Source organism: Piliocolobus tephrosceles, chromosome 2 (genome assembly GCF_002776525.5).
Source record: "Piliocolobus tephrosceles isolate RC106 chromosome 2, ASM277652v3, whole genome shotgun sequence".
Lineage (NCBI taxonomy): Eukaryota > Metazoa > Chordata > Mammalia > Primates > Cercopithecidae > Piliocolobus > Piliocolobus tephrosceles.
Window position 1 is genome coordinate 156,151,829 of NC_045435.1, and position 18,928 is coordinate 156,170,756.

Below are 18,928 nucleotides of genomic sequence, written 5' to 3' on the forward strand. Positions count from 1 at the left end.
CATGTTACATCTCCCCTCCCGGGTGTGATTTTTAGTATTATAATGAAGCTAAGGTTAAGGATCAGTCATTCTCCTGGCCTTGCGTGCATGCGGGAAATAGTAAGATTTATGGTGGGAGCTGCTGCTTTTAGCTTCCTCAGGGTCCGACAGTCAGCAGGTATGGCTCCTTGAGCAAGGTTTACGTTGCAAGGTCTGGAGGGTCTGTTTGGGGTCCCTGCCACCCATGGGGCCTCCCCTCTACCAGCTTGCAGTGAGGTCCTTGGTGGGGCATGGGGGCACCAAGTCCTGTCCCTCCTCTGCCTCAAAGCCACACATAATACCTGTCCCTCCCCTGCTCCCAGTCTTCTGGGGAAAGTAGGACAACAGCACACAAATAAAGGGCAGGATATACTCTCCAACTGTAAGTGCTACTGAGGAACCAAGGGAGGTGATGCAGCAGCAACCAGTTTTAGAAATTTTAGAAAAGGTGGTCAGGGCAGGCCTCAGCAGGCAGAAGGGTCGTGTGAGCTGAGAATAATGTGGGAATCAGGCCTGAGAAAACCTGGAGGAAGAGCAACCTAGGATGAAGGAACAGCAAGCACAAAGGTATGGGGGCAGGGCAAGTCATGCTGTGTGGAGGCCAGAGAAGGTCTGTGGATGAGGGTGCAGAGAGAGAGGCACTGGCTGTCTCAGAGCCCTGTTGGTCTGGCTAAGGACGTAGATTTAACTCTAGGTATTGTAGGAAGTGCTGGTCCTGTGAGGAAGCAGGGCAGTGCTATATGAATGAATTATGTGAACAATGTATGAGACTCTAGAAAGTTCTCTTTTATTCATAGACACCAGGGTATTCCACTACCAGACTACTTTGTCCTGCCCTTTCTGAAGTTTTCCCTCATTCTCTTTTCATAAGCCATGCATAAATTACATGTTTTCACAGATCTACAACAACATACACTATTATTACATTAAACCTGGATGAAATATATATATATACATATATATATTTATACACATAAAAAGCAGTGTTAGCTTCAAAACTTTCATTCTCCCCATCTCCTACCTGTCTTTTCATTTCCTTGAGGTTTTTTTTTTGTTTTTTTTTTTTTTGAGATGGAGTCTTGCTCTGTCACCTAGGCTGGAGGAGTGTGGTGGTGTGATCTTGGCTCACTGAAACCTCCTCCCAGGTTGAAGCAGTTTTCCTGCCTCAGCCTCCCGAGTAGCTGGGATTACAGGTGCCCACCACCATGCCCAGCTAATTTTTGTATTTTTAGTAGAGACGAATTTTCACCATGTTGGCCAGGCTGGTCTCAAACTTCTGACCTCAGGTGATCCACCTGCCTTGGCCTCCCAGAGTGCTGGGATTACAGGTGTGAGCCACCACACCTGGCCCTTTAAGTTTCTTGATTCCTCTAGCCATTCACTCCTGCTGACCTGTGATCGATCGATCCTGCACCTTTCCCCATGGCCTTTTAGTCCATCCTTTCCCAGCATACATTTCACAATCAACCGTGCCTGCACTTCCGGGCTGGCTGGCTTCCATTTAAGTGATGAGGACCCTGTTAAATGAGCCGTGTATCTCTACTCCCCCCACTACCCCATTTCTCCTAGAAGACAATTCCATACTTTCTCCTCTCCTTAGGTCTCCAACACTTCTTCCCCCACCTTTCATACCTTTGTTTCCTATTTCTCCTAAGAAAAAAAATCGAAAGATAAATTCTACAACACCCCACTGCCATATCCACCCACATGCCAGTATCTGTGGCCCTAGATACTGCCTTCCCTCTTCTTACTGGGGTGACCTGGCTTTCTCCTTGCTAAGTCCTGTCCTGCTCAGGATTGTTGCCCTAGCAGTTCTCCCTTTTTCTGCAGCAGCATCAAATCTTCTTCTCTACTAGATCATTTCCATCAGCATACAAAACATGTTGCTATGGTTTTTTTTTTTCCATCTTACACACAAATAACTAGGTAAAACCTCTCCACCTCACTTTCCTCTCCCATTTCTCCCCTTCTTTTTACAACAAAATTCCTTGAAAGTGTCAAATTTCTTTGCTAACTCAAATTTCTCTCCCTTAAATCTCCCCGGGACCCAGTTTAAGAATCTGTTCAGGCCCCAAACCCCCAACATGGAGTTGGTTTTATTACTGTTTTTCAATGATCTATGGAAAATATACCTCTTTATTGTCAGAGTATGGGCAGACTAATCCCACCACTCCAACCCCCTTGGTACAACACTGACCGCTGTGGAGATGAAACTACACCAGTGACCTCTGTTGCGAAATCAAAAGGCCAGTTCTTCGTCCTTGTGTTGTTGCAGGATTTTTAAGGAATCAGCTTACACACTCCTTAATTTCTTTTAATTCCTGTTCCAGCATTACTTGATCTACCTGTGTCACTGGCAGCATCCATCACTTCCTCCTCTTGGATTTCTTCCTTGGCTTCCGGAATACTACACTCTCTTGGATTCTCCCCTCCCCCTCCTGACACTGCACCTCAGTCTCTTTTGCTGGTTGTGCCCACTTCCCCAGCCTCTACATGCTGGCATGACTCAGGGCTCCGTACTTGGAATTCTTCTCTCTGTCTGCCCATCCTCTTGGTGGTTTTATCTCTGTATGCTGACGATTCCCAAATTTGCATTCTAGTTCTGACTTTTTCCTGAAACCCCAGACTTGTAGATCCAGCTGCCTACTGGCTATCTCCACTTGGATTTCTAATCACCAACTCAAACTTAAATGTCCAAAACTGAGCTCCTGAAACTCCATACATTCCCACCCACATGCTACATCCTGCAGTCCACCTCATCTCAGTTAAGGGCAACTCTATTTTTCATTTTGGAAAAAATGTCAATACCTTGCTACTTTCTGTGCCTGCCCTTGTTCTCTCACACCCCATATCTCGTCCATCACCAAATTATGTTGGCTGTACCTTCTCAAGCTATCTAGAATCGATCTCTCTGCCCATCTCCACTGATACCATTCTGATCTAAACCACCATCCTCTCTCCCCAGATTTTTATCATAGCTCCTTAACAGGTCTCCATGCATCTGTCTTGTCCCACTCTCCTCCACAACACATGAGCCAAAGTGATTCTGTTACACTTAAAGCATTATATTAATACTTCTTTGCTCAAAGCCCACCAGTGATTTCCCGTATCACTCAGAGTGAAAGTCAAGGTGCTCTTTGATCTATAAGGTTCTTCGTAATCTAGAAGCCTTCGCAACCTCATCTCCTACTTCTACTTCTTTCCCCATGAACTCTCTGTTCCAGTCAGCTTGGCATCCCAGCTGTTCCTCGAAGACCTCGGGCACACTCCTGCCCCGGGGCCTTTGCACTTGCTTCTACCCCCATCTGGAGTGCTTGTCTTCCTCAGATCATCATGGCTAGTTTCCTCATTTTATTTAGGATTTCTCAGGGCAGCCTTTCCTGTCCACTCTGTAATTTTAAACCTATAAAAACACATGCTTGCACATACCATTGCCAATACTTCATATCCCCCTTTCTTGCTTTATGTTTTCTTTAGCACTTATTACTCTCTAGCTTACTACATATTTTATCTACTTACCTTGCTTTATGTCTCTTTTATTCTGTAAAATGAACAAGGACCCCGTTGGCTGTAAGTGAGAAAACCTCATGTGAAGCAGCTTACACCAAGGGCACTGTCTTGACAGGTGTTCTGGGTGCTCCCTCCTTGAAAGAGCTGATACCTGAGCCTAGGAGGCCAACGAAAATGCTTTAAGGGTAGGGTTGCCACCTACAATTCAGGATGTCCAGGTAAATTAGAATTCCAAATAGGCAACACATGATTTTTTAATATAAGGGGATACACCCTGCTTCTCCCGTCTGCTTGTCTTTCTCTGCACATCTGCCTCATTTTTCTTCTTCCCTGTAGGGTGGGTTTTGGTTTCTCAGGCTACCTGGAGGGAAATGTTTGCAACCAGCAGTCCCAGCGTTGTTACAGCTCATCAGTTATAAAGGAGCAGTCAAACAAAGACCACAGCATATTCGTCCCAGTGCTCAGGAAGGGGGATTGTCACCCCAGTCTGGGCGAAAGCTTCCTGTTCACACAACTCATGCAGTGAAGTCACATTGTAGGGTAACAGCTGCCTCCACTGTGACCACATGGATTGAAGTGGCAGGGTTGGGGGGAGTTGGTTCTCAAAAAAGTAACAGTGCTTTAGGGACCAAACAAGAACTGAATACACAAAGGGAAATTTTTTTCCTAGATACAAAAATCACATTATAATGATGTAATAATGGTTTAAGGATGGTTTAAGTGCAAGAATGACAAATAAGTGGAAAAGAATTGAGGTCCAAGAGAGATTCATGGATATATTGCCATTTGGTCCGTAACAAAGGTGACATTTCGAATCACTGGGGAAAGAATGAACTTGAGAGGTCCAATAAAATATGTACCAAGAACTGGCCCCTGTGCTCCCTGATGGGAGCACATTTAATCATGAGTGAGTCCTGGACGCTGGACAGGCAAGGGTCCAGGAGAGTGGTGGGAGGGGTGCTGATGGTGAGTGAGGATGATTTCTTTTAGGTATTTGTATGAGTGGGGAAGAGAAGCCCATTGCTGGAGAATAGGGTGGGATAAATGCAGGATTTATTGTTTTTGTAAAACGAAAAGACATATAAATGTGACGAAATGTGTGTTTAGCTAAAGGTTTCTCAATTTTGTTTACCTTTTCAAAAAACCAAATCTTTGTTTTGTTAATTTTTTTGAATTGTTTCTTTAATCTCTATTTCATTTATTTCTGCTCAGAGTTTTATTATTTTCTTCCCTCTACCAATTTCAGATTTAGCTTGTTCTTATTTTTCTAGTTCCTTGAGGTGCACAGTTAGGTTGTTTATTAGAAATCTTTCTTCTTTCTTGATGTAGAAGTTTACTGCTAAAAATTTCCCTCTTAGAACTGCTTTTGCTATGTCTCATAGGTTTTAGTATGATGTGCTTCCATTCTCATTTGTCTTAAGGAATTTAAAAATTTTTCTTTTTAATTTCTTCATTGACTCACCAGTTGTTTAGAAGCATGTTGTTTAATGCATATGTAAAGATTCTGAAGTTTTTCTTACTGTTGATTTTTAGTCATATACCGTTGTGGTTAGAAAAATACTTTGTATGATGTCTATCTTCTTAAATTTGTTAAGACTTGTTTTGTGGCCTAATGTGATATATCCTGGAGAATGTCCCATGGGCAGTTGAGAAGAATGCATACTCTGCACTGTTGGATGGAATGTTCTGTAAATATCTTTTAGGCCCATTTGATTTATGATACAATTAAAGTCTTTTTTTTTTTTTTTTGCTTATTTTTTATCTAAATAATGTGTTCATTGTTGGAAGTTGAATATTGAAGTCCTCTATTATCACTGTATTACAGTCTCTCTCTCCATTTAGGTGTGATAATATTTGCTTTATATATTTGAGTGTTCCACTGTTGGATGCATATCTACTTACAATTGTTATATCTTCTTGCTGAATTGATCCCTTCATCATTATCATCATTATATAATGACCTTCTTTGTCTCTTTTTATAGGTTGTTTTTGTTGTTGTTGCTATTGTTTGAGACAGGGTCTGGCTGTGTCACCTATGCTGGAGTGCAGTGATATGATCTTGGCTCACTGCAACCTCTGCCTCCTGGGATCAAGCCATCCTTCCACCTCAGCTTCCTGAGTAGCGAGACTACAGATGCTTGCCACCAAGCCCAGCTAATTTTTTTTGTATTTTTTGTGGAGACTGGGTTTCACCATGTTGCACGGGCTGATCTCAAACTCCTGAGCTCAAGCAATCTCCCTGCCTTGGCCTCCCAAAGTGCTGGGATTACAGGCATGAGCCACCATGCCTGGCCTCTTTTTACAATTTTTGACTTAATGTCTATTTTATCTGATGTAATATGGCTACTTCTGCTTGCTTCTGGTTTCTATTTGTATGGAATATCTTTTTTCATATTTTCATTTTCAGTCTATGTTTGTCTTTAATGGTGAGGTGAGTCTCTTGTAGAGAGCACATAGTTGAGTCTTATTTACTTAGCCACACTATATCTTTTAATTTGAGAATGTAACCCATTTACATAGCCACACTATATCTTTTAATTTGAGAATGTAACCCATTTACATTCAAAGGCTGTTATTGATGGATAAGAACTTACTCCTGACATTTTTGTTAATTGTTTTCTGGTAGTTTTGTAGATTTTTTGGTTCTTTATTCCTCTTTTTTTGTTTACTTCTGTGGTTTCATGGTTTTCTGTGGTTTCTCTTTCTTATTTGGTAGTTGCTGTAATTTATTTATTTGTGGTTATCATGGGGCTAATGTGAGTCTTGTAAGTATAACAGACAATTCTAAGCTGATAGCAACTTAACTTTGGCTGCATAAAAGTACTAATTTCCCCTCCCACAGTTAATATTTTTGTTACCCTAATTTACTTCTTTATCTATGATGTGTTCCTCAGCCACTAATTGTAGTTGTTTTTTAACCATTTGACTTTAAATCTTCATACTAGAAGACTGACAGTTTTACATAGCATTATATCACTGAGTATTCTTAGTTTGATCTATGAAATTACTTCTACTGGTTTTATATTTTAATGTGTTTTTAATGACAGTAATTATCATCCTTTTGTTTCTTGTTGTAGCACTCCTTTAAACATTTCTTGTAAGGCTGGTCTTAGCGGTGATGAATTCTCTTAACTTTTGCTTGTCTGTGAAGGACTTTAGTTCTTCTTCATTTCTGAGGGATAACTTTGTGGGACATAAGATTCTTGTTTGCCAGGTTTTTTTGCCCTTTCAGCACTTTGAATATGTCGTATCATTCTCTCCCAGTCCGCAAAGTTTCTGCTGAGAAATATACTGATAGTCTCATAGAAATTCCCTTATATGTGACTTGACACTCTTGTTGCTTTTAGAATTTTCTCTGTCTTTGACTTCTGACAGTTTGATTATAATGTTCCTCAGAGAGAATCTTTTTGAGTTGAATCTAGTTGGATACCTTTGGGTCTCCTGAATCTGGATGTTCATATCTCTTACTATATTTGAGAAGTTTTTAGCTATTATTTCATTAAATTGGTTTTCTGTGACTTTCTTCATCTCTTCTCATCAGATATTTCTATCATGTGAATATCTGTTCACTGAATGGTGTCCCATAAGTATCATAGGGTTTCTTCATTCCTTTTTATTCTTGCTTTTTTTCTCTCTGACTGGGTTACTTTAAAATAGCTATCTTCAGGTTCAGAACTTCTTTATTCTGCTTGATTTAGTCTGTTGATGAAGCACTTAATTGTATTATTTTGCTTTATTCATCTAATTTTTTTGCTTCACAATATCTGGTTCTTTTATATGATATCTCTTTGTTGATTTTTTTCATTCAGATCATGAATTGTTTTCCTGATTTCACTGAATTGTTTGTGTTCTCTTATATCCCACTGAGCTTCCTTAAGATCAATATTTTTAAATTTCTTTTCAGGTATTTTGTAAATGCCCCTTTCTTTGTGGCCTCTTACTGGACATTTATTGTGGAGTCATATTCTCTTGCTTTTTCATGTTTCTTGTGTCCCTACATTGATATCAGCACATCTAGTGAAATGAGCTCCTATCTCAAGCTCCTCATCTACCCAGTGAGCTACCAGATTGACTCTTCCAGCTCATTTAGTTGCCAGAGCTGAAGAACCCAGCAGAAGGCAGATCTTCTCTCTAGCCTAGAACTCAGTCCTACAGAGGACAGGAAGGACCCCTGGCTCATGAGCTTCCTACCCAGGAGTTTCTGGGGACAGGGCCTCACTCCTTCTGGAAATGGCATTTTCACATCGAGCCCTATGTTCTCTCCTTGCAGTTTTCCCTCAGGAAGCCATGGGCATACCTATCCTTTATGCTGGGCTTCTGGAAAACTCTCCCCTGGAGTTTCACCTGCTACAAATCTTCAGACTTTGTTATCCAAAGCCCAGAGACTTCTGGCTATGACAGGCTTGTGGTTCTACCACCAATTTTTTATGCCAGGAGAGTCAACCTTGCAGTCCTAAGTGGCACAGACCTGAGGCAGGAGCCTGAAGACCCTGGTCCAATAGGGGTCTTTCAATGGCACAGGAGGAGAGCTGTCAAGAATCCCACCTCTGCTTTGTCCCAATTCTAAGAACTTGGAAAGAAAGCCAGAGTAGATAATTAATGTTTAACATTTCAATATATTTGGGATACTAATGGATCCCTTTGAAGATTAATAAAAGCCGGGAACTCTCATTCTAGTAACACACACACAAGCATGCACACACACACACCTTTGCATACAATTTTTGTGCATTCATAGCTTCAGTTCAGTGATTCTTCTGTGACCTGACACTGCCTTGCCCTGAGTGGTAGAAGTGTAGGGATGGAGATTTGTTGATCTGATTTTAAGTAGATGCTACCATAGGGGGTTGGTAAGTCTTATTAAATTGTACATGTAGACACGTTACATATATGTATTTAAAAGGCCTATTTGTGAGGAATATTTAAAACAACTAAAAGGGTAAAATCATTCCATCGTAAAAACCAACAGTTGACACCAATTGTTTACAAATCTGTATAGGTCAGAGATTTACTTTGGACGGCTGAGAAACCTGGTGAACTTTGATCTTCTTTTTCCATGGACCCTGAGGACATTAAACAAGGGAGTTTACTCTGGGGGCTGTAGAAGGATCAGTGATCAGTTTACTTTGGCCCTAGGAGCACTGGACTCTGTTCAGCTTAACCAGCCACCTCTCACGGGCCTATGTGAAGGTCTTGGGACTTGACCTGTCTTGGTGAAGGACCAATGGGAAGTACCATCCTTAAATAATGTTGGAAGAAATTATGAATAACACTTTTCAAGAAAGTGTGTCACAGGACAGTGGGGGACAGCTCAGGCTATTGAGTTCATAGTCCTAGGTTCTAGCTTTCCATCTTGCTGGACAGCCTACCAGTTATGTCCTCCAGCTGAGTTGTTTTTGTCTCTGTAAAATCAGATCTCTACACTAAATGGTCTCTCAGGGTGTGTTTTGCCAAAGGGCCCAGTAGCAATGGAGGGAGACATAAAGCAGTCACACAGAATAACTTCATTAGTTTACTGAGTGTGTATTTGGTATATAGCCTATGTTGGGTGTTCTGTAATAATGATAGTTGTCATCACCATCTATTGGTGTCATTACCGTCTATTGGTCAGACAGAGAAAGCAATCTAATAGCAATGTGAGCAATCTTCAGAATGACAAGTTAGACATTTGTACTGCTATTACTAATGAGAAAACAGAGCCTCAGAGTAGTTAAGTAACTTGGCCGGTATGACGCAACTACTCAGTGGTCTAACATCCAAATCCAAGAGTCTTTAACTCCAATTCCATGCTCATTTTATTACTGCACAGATTGCGTGTGACAATACTAAGTGGATGAATGGACAGGTGACTATCAATAGAAAGTGGGCACAGGGAACTAGTATACAGAGAAAAAGACCTGCTAGCATCTCTCTGCTCTGTTCTCTGTGATGGATTGCCCAGGACTTAGTGGTCAGCATCCTTGCAGGGTCCTTGATGTAGTGGGACCTGAGGGGCTGGGCTCAGGAGCTGTGCACATGGGACTTAGAAGGGGAAGATATCAGTCAGGATATAAATAAAAATTAGAGGAAAAATGCTAAGGTGCTGGATACTGTACTAGGTGATTTACAGTAATTACTAATTTAGATCTCAGAATAACTCTATGAAGCAGGCATTATTGAGAGGTGAAGCTGGCTGGGCTTCTGGGTGAAGTGGGGACTTGGAGAACTTTTCTGTCTAACTAAAGGATTGTTAGACACCAATCAGTGCTCTGTGTCTAGCTAAAGGTTTGTTAACGCACCAATCAGCACTCTGTCAAAAACGGACCAATCAGCACTCTGTAAAATGGACCAATCAACACTCTGTAAAATGGACAAATCAACTCTCTGTAAAATGGACCAATCAGCAGGATGTGGGTGGGGCCAAATAAGGGAATAAAAGCTGACCAACTGAGGGGGCAGCAGCAACCTGCTTGGGTCCTCGTCCATGTTGTGGAAGGTTTGTTCTTTCTCTTTTCTCAATAAATCTTGCTGCTGCTCACACTTTGGATGTGCACTACCTTTATGAACTGAAACACTCATGGCAAAGGTCTGCAGCTTCCCTACTGATGTCGGCAAGACCACGAACTCACCAAAAGAAGGAAACTCCAGACACATCTGAACATCAGAAGGAACAAACTCCGGACACACCATCTTTAAGGACTGCAACACTCGCCGCGAGGGTTTGCGGCTTCATTCTTGAAGTCAGCCTAAACCAAGAACCCATCAATTCCGGACACATTATGATCCTCATTTTCTAGGTGGGGAACTGGGGCACTGAGAGCTTAGGTGACTTGTCTAATTCAGTGTCCAACCTGAAAGTCTTAGTGTATAGAAGTGAATGACCAAGCCAGTGTAGCTTTAGTGGTGTCTTCAGTCAGGGAGAACCAGGGCCAGGATCTTCTCTTGTCCTAATTCGCAGTTATGATCCTCTCCTGTGTTTACTGAATGCCACTTCTACCAACACTATGTTCCTGCCTTGCAGTGTGAAGATTATTTCCAAATTCAGATCTGGGAATAAACCCCACTTCTGGGAGCACGTTCATCTATCAGAATTTCTTCTTTTGTTTTTAAATCCAAATTCGTTGACACCTGTTGTCCCAGCCCACTTTATGCCATGCTCTCAAAATTTCACAGCCTTCCTCTTCACTCCCAAGCATCTACTATCTCCCCTGGGAGAGGGGCCTCTGGAGGAAGGCGCTGAAGCAGCTGCTGTGACACATGCTGCCTATTTCAGAGTTTGGGCTGACATCATCCCTTTGTGGGGCACAAAACTCGTGTGTTCCCATCCCTGACTGCTAACCTGCTTCCCATCTTTGCTGGGCCTGCCCAGGTGTCCTGTAAACAGTGTGTCAGGGAAGACTAGCAGCGTTCCTGCACATCTGCCTTTGATCAGGGACGTTTGTTCCTTTACACATGAGAGTTCCCAGAGTGCGCTGGGCTCCAGGGTCAGTGGCCCTTTAGGCGTCAGCCTGGGGGTCAAGTGGAGCTGGGTGAGGTTGAAAATACGGTGATGAGAAAAGGGGTTTCTTAGCAGGGTACATCTCTGTCTTAAAATGAGGACAGACAGCTCCCAGTCTCTCCCAGTTGTAGAAGAAGGACTGAGTTGAGGAAAAGGAGCCCCTGCCTTTGTAACATTGAACAGTACTGAATATCTCTGCTCCGTTATTTCTCCATTCTGCCCACAATCCTAGCTGCCCTTCACAGTCCTGTAGAGGAAATGATTAAAAGGCTGGCTGCTCCCCTTCTTCTTTCATTTCCCTACCTTTCTCTTGTTTCCATTTTCTTTCTTTCCTTAAAAAGAAAACAAACAAACAAAAAAACCACGTATTTATTCTATTTTCGTTCCTTTGCTTGAGGTGGCTATGGGCAGTGGCTCCTGAGAGACTGGGGTGGAGCAGGCAGTGGGAGGATCAGGAGGTTGTTTACGTACAAGAGAAATGAGCAAAGAACTGAAAATAGTGAGCACACTGGGACTGCGGTTTCTCGTGGCCAGAGAAGGGAGCTGCACATATGGGGTGGAAGACAGCTAGAATATCTGCAGTGCTATTCAGTCAGAATTGAGGGATCAGTGTGAACTCATGGTTGTGTAAGGGTGTGGGACAGGTATAGATGTGTGTGTGTGTGTGTGTCCCCAGCTCTGTCTGGAGAGCCTGGTATCAATGATTCTGCAACAAGAGTTACCACACCGGGCACCCAGAATTTGCTTTCTAACTACCGTTCTCCACTAAATGGATAGGTCACCTTAGAGAAGGAGAAATAGAGATTCCAGAGCTGGTACAGGGAAGGTACAAGGTAGGCCTGAATGTCTTGTTCTATCAGAAAGTGAAGTGCTTAAAAAATGTTGAGGCTTGTAACAGGTCCACAGGAGCCAGCTGGAAGCACCTCCAATTGGCTGCATGTGCAACAGTTTGAGCACTAAACTAGATAATGACAGTAACTGGCCATAACCCACCAAACAAAACAGGAACTCACGAGTCCATGCAGATAAAAACAAGTCATAGAAAAAATTAAACAGATGAAGAAAGGGAAGTTCCTCCTTACCTAGGAATGCTAATTAATAAGCATAGAAGAAGTGATATCTGAAAATCGTCATTTTGCAATCAATATAGCACTAATCCATTGTGTGAATCATTAAGAAAACAGCATCGCATCTGTGATATTGCTGCCAAAAACGCACAACCTGAGTCAAATCGTGGTGATGCCACAAAAACCCAAATGGAGAAAGTTTCTTTAAAAAATACCTGTTAAATATGAAATCCCAGCATGAGAACACAGACCAACCAAATCCAGAATGTTGAAATTCCCAAGGATTAATAAAATGATCCAGTTTATTTGACAAATATGCAACATAAAATGCTGCAGATTGTTTAGCGTGAAAGAGATTTAAGAGTTAAATGTAACATGTGAATCTTGTTTAGGATCCAGTTTGAACAACCTACCACTTCTTTAGACAACAAGGGTAATTGTTGAAATAAGATATAATTGTGCTGTAGTCCCAGCACTTTGGGAGGCTGAGGCAGGTGGATCACAAGGTCAGGAGTTCAAGACCAGCCTAGTCAAGATGGTGAAACCCCATCTCTACTAAAAATACAAAAATTAGCCAGGTGTGGTGGCAGGTGCCTGTAATCCTAGTGACTCAGGAGGCTGAGACAGAGAATTGCTTGAATCTGGCAGGCAGAGGTTGCAGTGAGCCAAGATCATACCACTGCACTCCAGCCTGGGCAACTGAGCAAGACTCCATCAAAAAAAAAAAAAAAGGAAGGAAGGAATTGTGGAAAACTCCAAAAACCAGAACACCTCTTCTCCTCCAAAGGAGCACAACTCCTCACTAGCCAGGGAACAAAACTGGACAGAGAATGAGTTTGACAAATTGACAGAAGTAGGCTTCAGAAGGTGGGTAATAACAAACCCCTCCGAGCTAAAGAAGCATGTTCTAACCCAATGCAAGGAAGCTAAAAATCCTTGAGAAAAGGTTTTGTTCTTTTTGTTCTGCTAACTAGAATAACCAGTTTGGAGAAGAATATAAATAAGCTGATGGAGTTGAAAAACACAGCACGAGAACTTTGTGAAGCATACACAAGTATCAATAGCCGAATGGATCAGGCAGAAGAAAGGATACCAGAGACTGAAGATCAACTTAATGAAATAAAGCACGAAGACAAGATTAGAGAAAAAAGAATGAAAAGGAACAAACAAAGCCTCCAAGAAATATGGGATTATGTGAAAATACCAAACCTACATTTGATTGGTGTACCTGAAAGTGATGGGGAGAATGGAACCAAGCTGGAAAACACTCTTCAGGATATTATCCAGGAGAACTTCTCCAACCTAGCAAGGCAGGCCAACATTCAAATTCAGGAAATACAGAGAACACCACAAAGATACTCCTCAAGAAGACCAATCCCAAGACACATTATCATCAGATTCACCAAGATTGAAATGAGAAAAAAATGTTAAACGCAGCGAGAGAGAAAGGTTGGGTTACCCACAAAGGGAAGCCCATCAGACTAACAGTGGATCTCTTGGCAGAAATCCTGCAAGCCAGAAGAGAATGGGGGCCAATATTCAACATTCTTAAAGAAAGGAATTTTCAACCCAGAATTTCACATCCAGCCAAACTAAGCTTCATAAGTGAAGGAGAAATAAAATCCTTTACAGACAAGCAAATGCTGAGAGATTTTTGTCACCACCAGGCCTGCCTTACAAGAGCTCGTGGAAGAAGCACTAAATATGCAAAGGAGAAACTGGTACCAGCCACTGCAAAAACATAACGAATTGTAAAGAATTCATACAACACTATGAAGAAACCGCATCAACTAACAGGCAAAATAACCAGCTAGCGTCATAATGGCAGGTTCGAATTCACACATAACAATATTAACCTTAATGTAAACAGGCTAAGTGCCCCCAGTTAAAAGACACAGACTGGCAAATTGGATAGAGTCAAGAGCCATCAGTGTTCTGTATTCAGGAGACCCATCTCACGTGCAAAGACACAAACAGGCTCAAAATAAAGGGATGGAAGAAGATTTACCAAGCAAATGGAAAGAAAAAAAAAAATTTGGGGTTGAAATCCTAGTCTCTGATAAAACAGACTTTAAACCAACAAAGATTAAAAAAAAAAAAAAGACAAAGAAGGGTATTACATAATGGTAAAAAGATCAATGCAACAAGAAGAGCTAATTATCTTAAATATATATGCACCCAATGCAGGAGCACCCGGATTCATAAAGCAAGTTCTTAGAGACCGACAAAGAGACTTAAATTCCCACACAATAATAGTGGGAGACTTTAACACCTCACTGTCAAAATAAGGCAGATTAACGGGACAGAAAATTAATGAGGATATTCAGGACTTGAACTCAGTTCTGGACCAAGCAGACCTAATAGACATCTACAGAACTCTCCACCCCAAATCAATAGAATATACATTCTTCTCAGTACCACATCACACTTATTCTAAAATTGAACACATAATTGAAAGTAAAACGCTCCTCAGCAAATGCAAAAGAACAGAAATAACAGTCTCTCAGATCACAGTGCAATCAAATTACAACTCAGAATTAAGAAACTCACTCAAAACTGCACAACTACATGGAAACTGAACAACCTGTTCCTGAATGACTACTGGGTAAATAACGAAATTAAGGCAGAAATAAATAAGTTCTTTGAAACCAATGAGAACAAAGACGCAATGTACCAGAATCTCTGGGACACAGCTAAAGGAGGGTTGAGAGGGAAATTTATAGCACTAAATGCCCACAGGAGAAAGCAGGAAATATCTAAAATTGACACTCTAACATCACAATTAAAAGAACTAGAGAAGCAAGAGCAAATTCAAAAGCTAGCAGAAGAAAAGAAATAACTAAGATCAGAGCAGAGCTGTGGGAGATAGAGACACAAAAAAAAAACCTTAAAAAATCGATGAATCCAGGAGCTGGTTTTTTGAAAAGATTAACGAAATAGACCGCTAGCCAGACTAATAAAGAAGAAAATAGAGAAGCATCAAATAGACACAATAAAAAATGATAAAGGGGATATCACCACTGGTCCCACAGAAATACAAACGACCATCAGAGAATACTATAAACACCTCTATGCAAATAAACTAGAAAACTTAGAAGAAATGGATACATTCCTGGACACATACACCCTCCCAAGACTAAGCCAGGAAGAAGTCGAATCCTTGAATAGACCAATAACAAGCTCTGAAATTGAAGCAGTAATTAATAGCCTACCAATAAAAAATAGCCCAGGACCAGAAGGATTCACACCTGAATTCTACCAGAGGTACAAAGGGGAGCTGGTACCATTCCTTCTGAAACTATTCCAAACAATAGAAAAAGAGAGACTCCTCCCTAACTCATTTTATGAGGCCAGCATCATCCTGATACCAAAACCTGGCAGAGACACAACAAAAAAAGAAAATTTCAGGCCAATATCCCTAATGAACATCAATGCGAAAATCCTTAATAAAATATTGGCAAACTGAATCCAGCAGCACATCAAAAAGCTTATCTACCACGATCAAGTTGGCTTCATTCCTGGGATGCAAGGCTGGTTCAACATACACAAATCAATAAACATAATCCATCACACATAAACAGAACCAGTGACAAAAACCACATGATTATCTCAATAGATGCAGAAAAAAGCCTTCAACAAAATTCAACAGCCCTTCAAGCTAAAAACTCTCAATAAACTAGGTATTGATGGAACGTATCTCAAAATAATAAGAGCTATTTATGACAGACCTACAGCCAATATCATACTGAATAGGCTGGAAGCATTCCCTTTGAAAATCGGCACAAGACAAGGATGCCCTCTCTTACCACTCCTATTCAACATAGTATTGGAAGTTCTGGCCAGGTCAATCAGGCAAGAGAAAGAAATAAAGGGTATTCAGATAGGAAGGGAGAAAGTCAAATTCTCTCTGTTTGCAGATGACATGATTGTATATTCAGAAAACCCCATCATCTCAGTCCAAAATCTCCTTAAGCTGATAAGCAACTTCAGTAAAGTCTCAGGATACAAAAAGAATGTGCAAAAATCACAAGCATTCCTATACAACAATAATAGACAAACAGAGAGCCAAATCATGAGTGGACTCCCATTTACAATTGCTACCAAGAGAATAAAATACCTAGGAATCCAACTTACAAGGGATGGGAAGACCTCTTCAAGGAGAACTGCAAACCACTGCTCAACAAAATAAGAGAGGACACAAACAAATGGAAAAACGTTCCATGCTCATGGATAGGAAGAATCAATATCATTAAAATGGCCATACTGCCCAAAGTAATTTATAAATTCAATGCTATCCCCATCAAGCTACCATTGACTTTCTTCACAGAATTAGAAAAAACTACTTTAAATTTCATATGGAACCCAAAAAGAGCCCACATAGCCAAAACAATCTTAAGCCAAAAGAACAAAGCTGGAGGCATCACACTACCTGACTTCAAACTATACTACAAGGCTACAATAACCAAAACAGCATGGTACTGGTATCAAAACAGATATATAGATGAATGGAACAGAACAGAGGCCTCAAAAAGTAATGCCACACATCTACGACCATCTGATCTTTGACAAACATGAGAAAAACAAGCAATGGGAAAATGATTCCCTATTTAATAAATAGGTGCTGGGAAAACTGGCTAGCCACATGCAGGAAAATGAAACTGGACCCTTTCCTCACACCGTATACAAAAATTAACTCAAGATGGATTAAAGACTTAAACATAAGACCTAAAACCATAAAAACCCTAGAAGAAAACCTAGGCAATACCATTCAGGACATAGGCATGGACAAAGACTTCATGTCTAAAACACCAAAAGCAATGGCAACAAAAGCCAAAATTGACAAATGGGATATAATTAAAGAGCTTCTGCACAGCAAAAGAAGCTATCGTCAGAGTGAACAGGCAACCTACAGAATGGGAAAAAATTTCTACAATCTATCCAATTGACAAAGGGCTAATATTCAGAATCTACAGGGAACATAAACAAATTCACAAGAAAAAAAAACCATGAAAAAGTGGGCAAAGGATCTGAACAACCATCAAAAAGTGGGCAAAGGATATGTCACAAAAGAAGACATTTAGGCAGCCAACAAACATCAGGAAAAAAAGCTCATCATCACTGGTCATTAGAGAAATGCAAATCAAAAGCACAATGAGATACCATCTCATGCCAGTTAGAACGGCTATTATTATAAAGTCAGGAAATGATGAGGCGTGGTGGCTCATGCCTGTAAACCCAGCACTTTGGGAGGCCGAGATGGGTGGATCACGAGGTCAGGAGATCGAGACCATCCTGGCTAACATGGTAAAACCCCGTCTCCAGTAGAAAAACAAAAAATTAGCCAGGCGTGTTGGCAGGCGCCTGTAGTCCCAGCTACTCAGGAGGCTGAGACAGGAGAATGGCATGAACCCAGGAGGCGGAGCTTGCACTGAGCCGAGATCACACCACTGCACTCCAGCGTGGGCGACAGAGCGAGAGTCTGTCTCAAAAAAAAAAAAAAAGTCAGGAAACAACAGATGCTGGAGAGGATGTGGAGATGTGGAGAAACAGGAATGCTTTTACACTGTTGGTGGGAGTGTAAATTAGTTCAACCATTGTGGAAGACAGTGTGGCGATTCCTCAAGGATCTAGAACCAGAAATACCATTTGACCCAGCAATCCCATTACTGGGTATATACTCAAAGGATTATAAATCATTCTACCATAAAGACACAAGCACACATATGTTTATTGCAGCCCATTCACAATAGCAAAGACTTGGAATCAACCCATCAATGATAGATTGGATAAAGAACATGTGGCACATATACACCATGGAATACTATGCAGCCATAAAAAAGGATGAGTTCATGTCCTTTGCAGGGACATAGATGAAGGTGGAAACCATCATTCTCAGCAAACTAACACAGGAACAGAAAACCAAATACCACATGTTCTCACTCATAAGTGGGAGTTGAACAATGAGAACACATGGACACAGGGAGGGGAACATCACACACTGGGGCCTCTCAGGGGATAGTGGACTAGGGGAGGGATAGCATTAGGAGAAATATCTAATGTGGCATGATCTCAGCTCACTGCAACCTCTGCCTCCCGGGTTCAAGTGATTCTCAATTCTCATGCCTCAGCCTCCCAAGTAGGTAGGACTACAGCTACATGCCACCATGCCCAGCTAATTTTTGTATTTTTAGTAGAGACGGAGTTTCACCACGTTGGCCAAACTGGTCTCGAACTCCTGACCTTAAGTGATCCTCCTGCCTTGGCCTCCCAAAATGCTGGGATTACAGGCATGAGCCACCATGCCCAGCCTCTTTTGCATTTTCATTTACAAACTTTAGAATTATGTTGTTAATTTACATGAAAAAACATTTGGAATTTGATTGGGAGTACACTGAATTTCTACATCAATTTAAGGAGAATTGTAATTTCTACGGCATCAAGTCTTCCACTCCCTGTTCAAGATATAGTTTTCCATTTACTTTGAGTTTCTTAATTTAAAGTCTGGTACATAAAAGTTTTAGATGTCTTTTGATAGATTTAATACTAGGCATTTGTTTTTCTTATGTTACTTTGGGTAGTGTTTTTCGTGCTTTTTCTTCTCTTTTTTTTTTTTTTTTCCAATTTGAGTATAGAAATACAATTGACTTTGGTGTATTTACCTACCTTGATCCAGCTCTTTTTTTTTTTTTTTTTTTGAGACAGGGTCTCACTCTGTCACCCAGGCTGGAGTATATTGGCACAATCTCGGGTCACTGCAACTTCTGCCTCCCGGATTCAAGCGATTCTCCCACCTCAGCCTCCTGAGTAGCTGGGACTACAGGCGTGCACCACCACACCTAGCTAATTTCTGTATTTT

At 41.2% G+C, this 18,928-nt stretch overlaps 1 protein-coding gene across 1 annotated transcript in view; it reads left to right on the forward strand.

The window, feature by feature from the left end:
• LOC111539447 (inhibitor of carbonic anhydrase) overlaps positions 1-18,928 on the forward strand; it is a 56,176-nt gene that overhangs the window by 32,227 nt on the left and 5,021 nt on the right.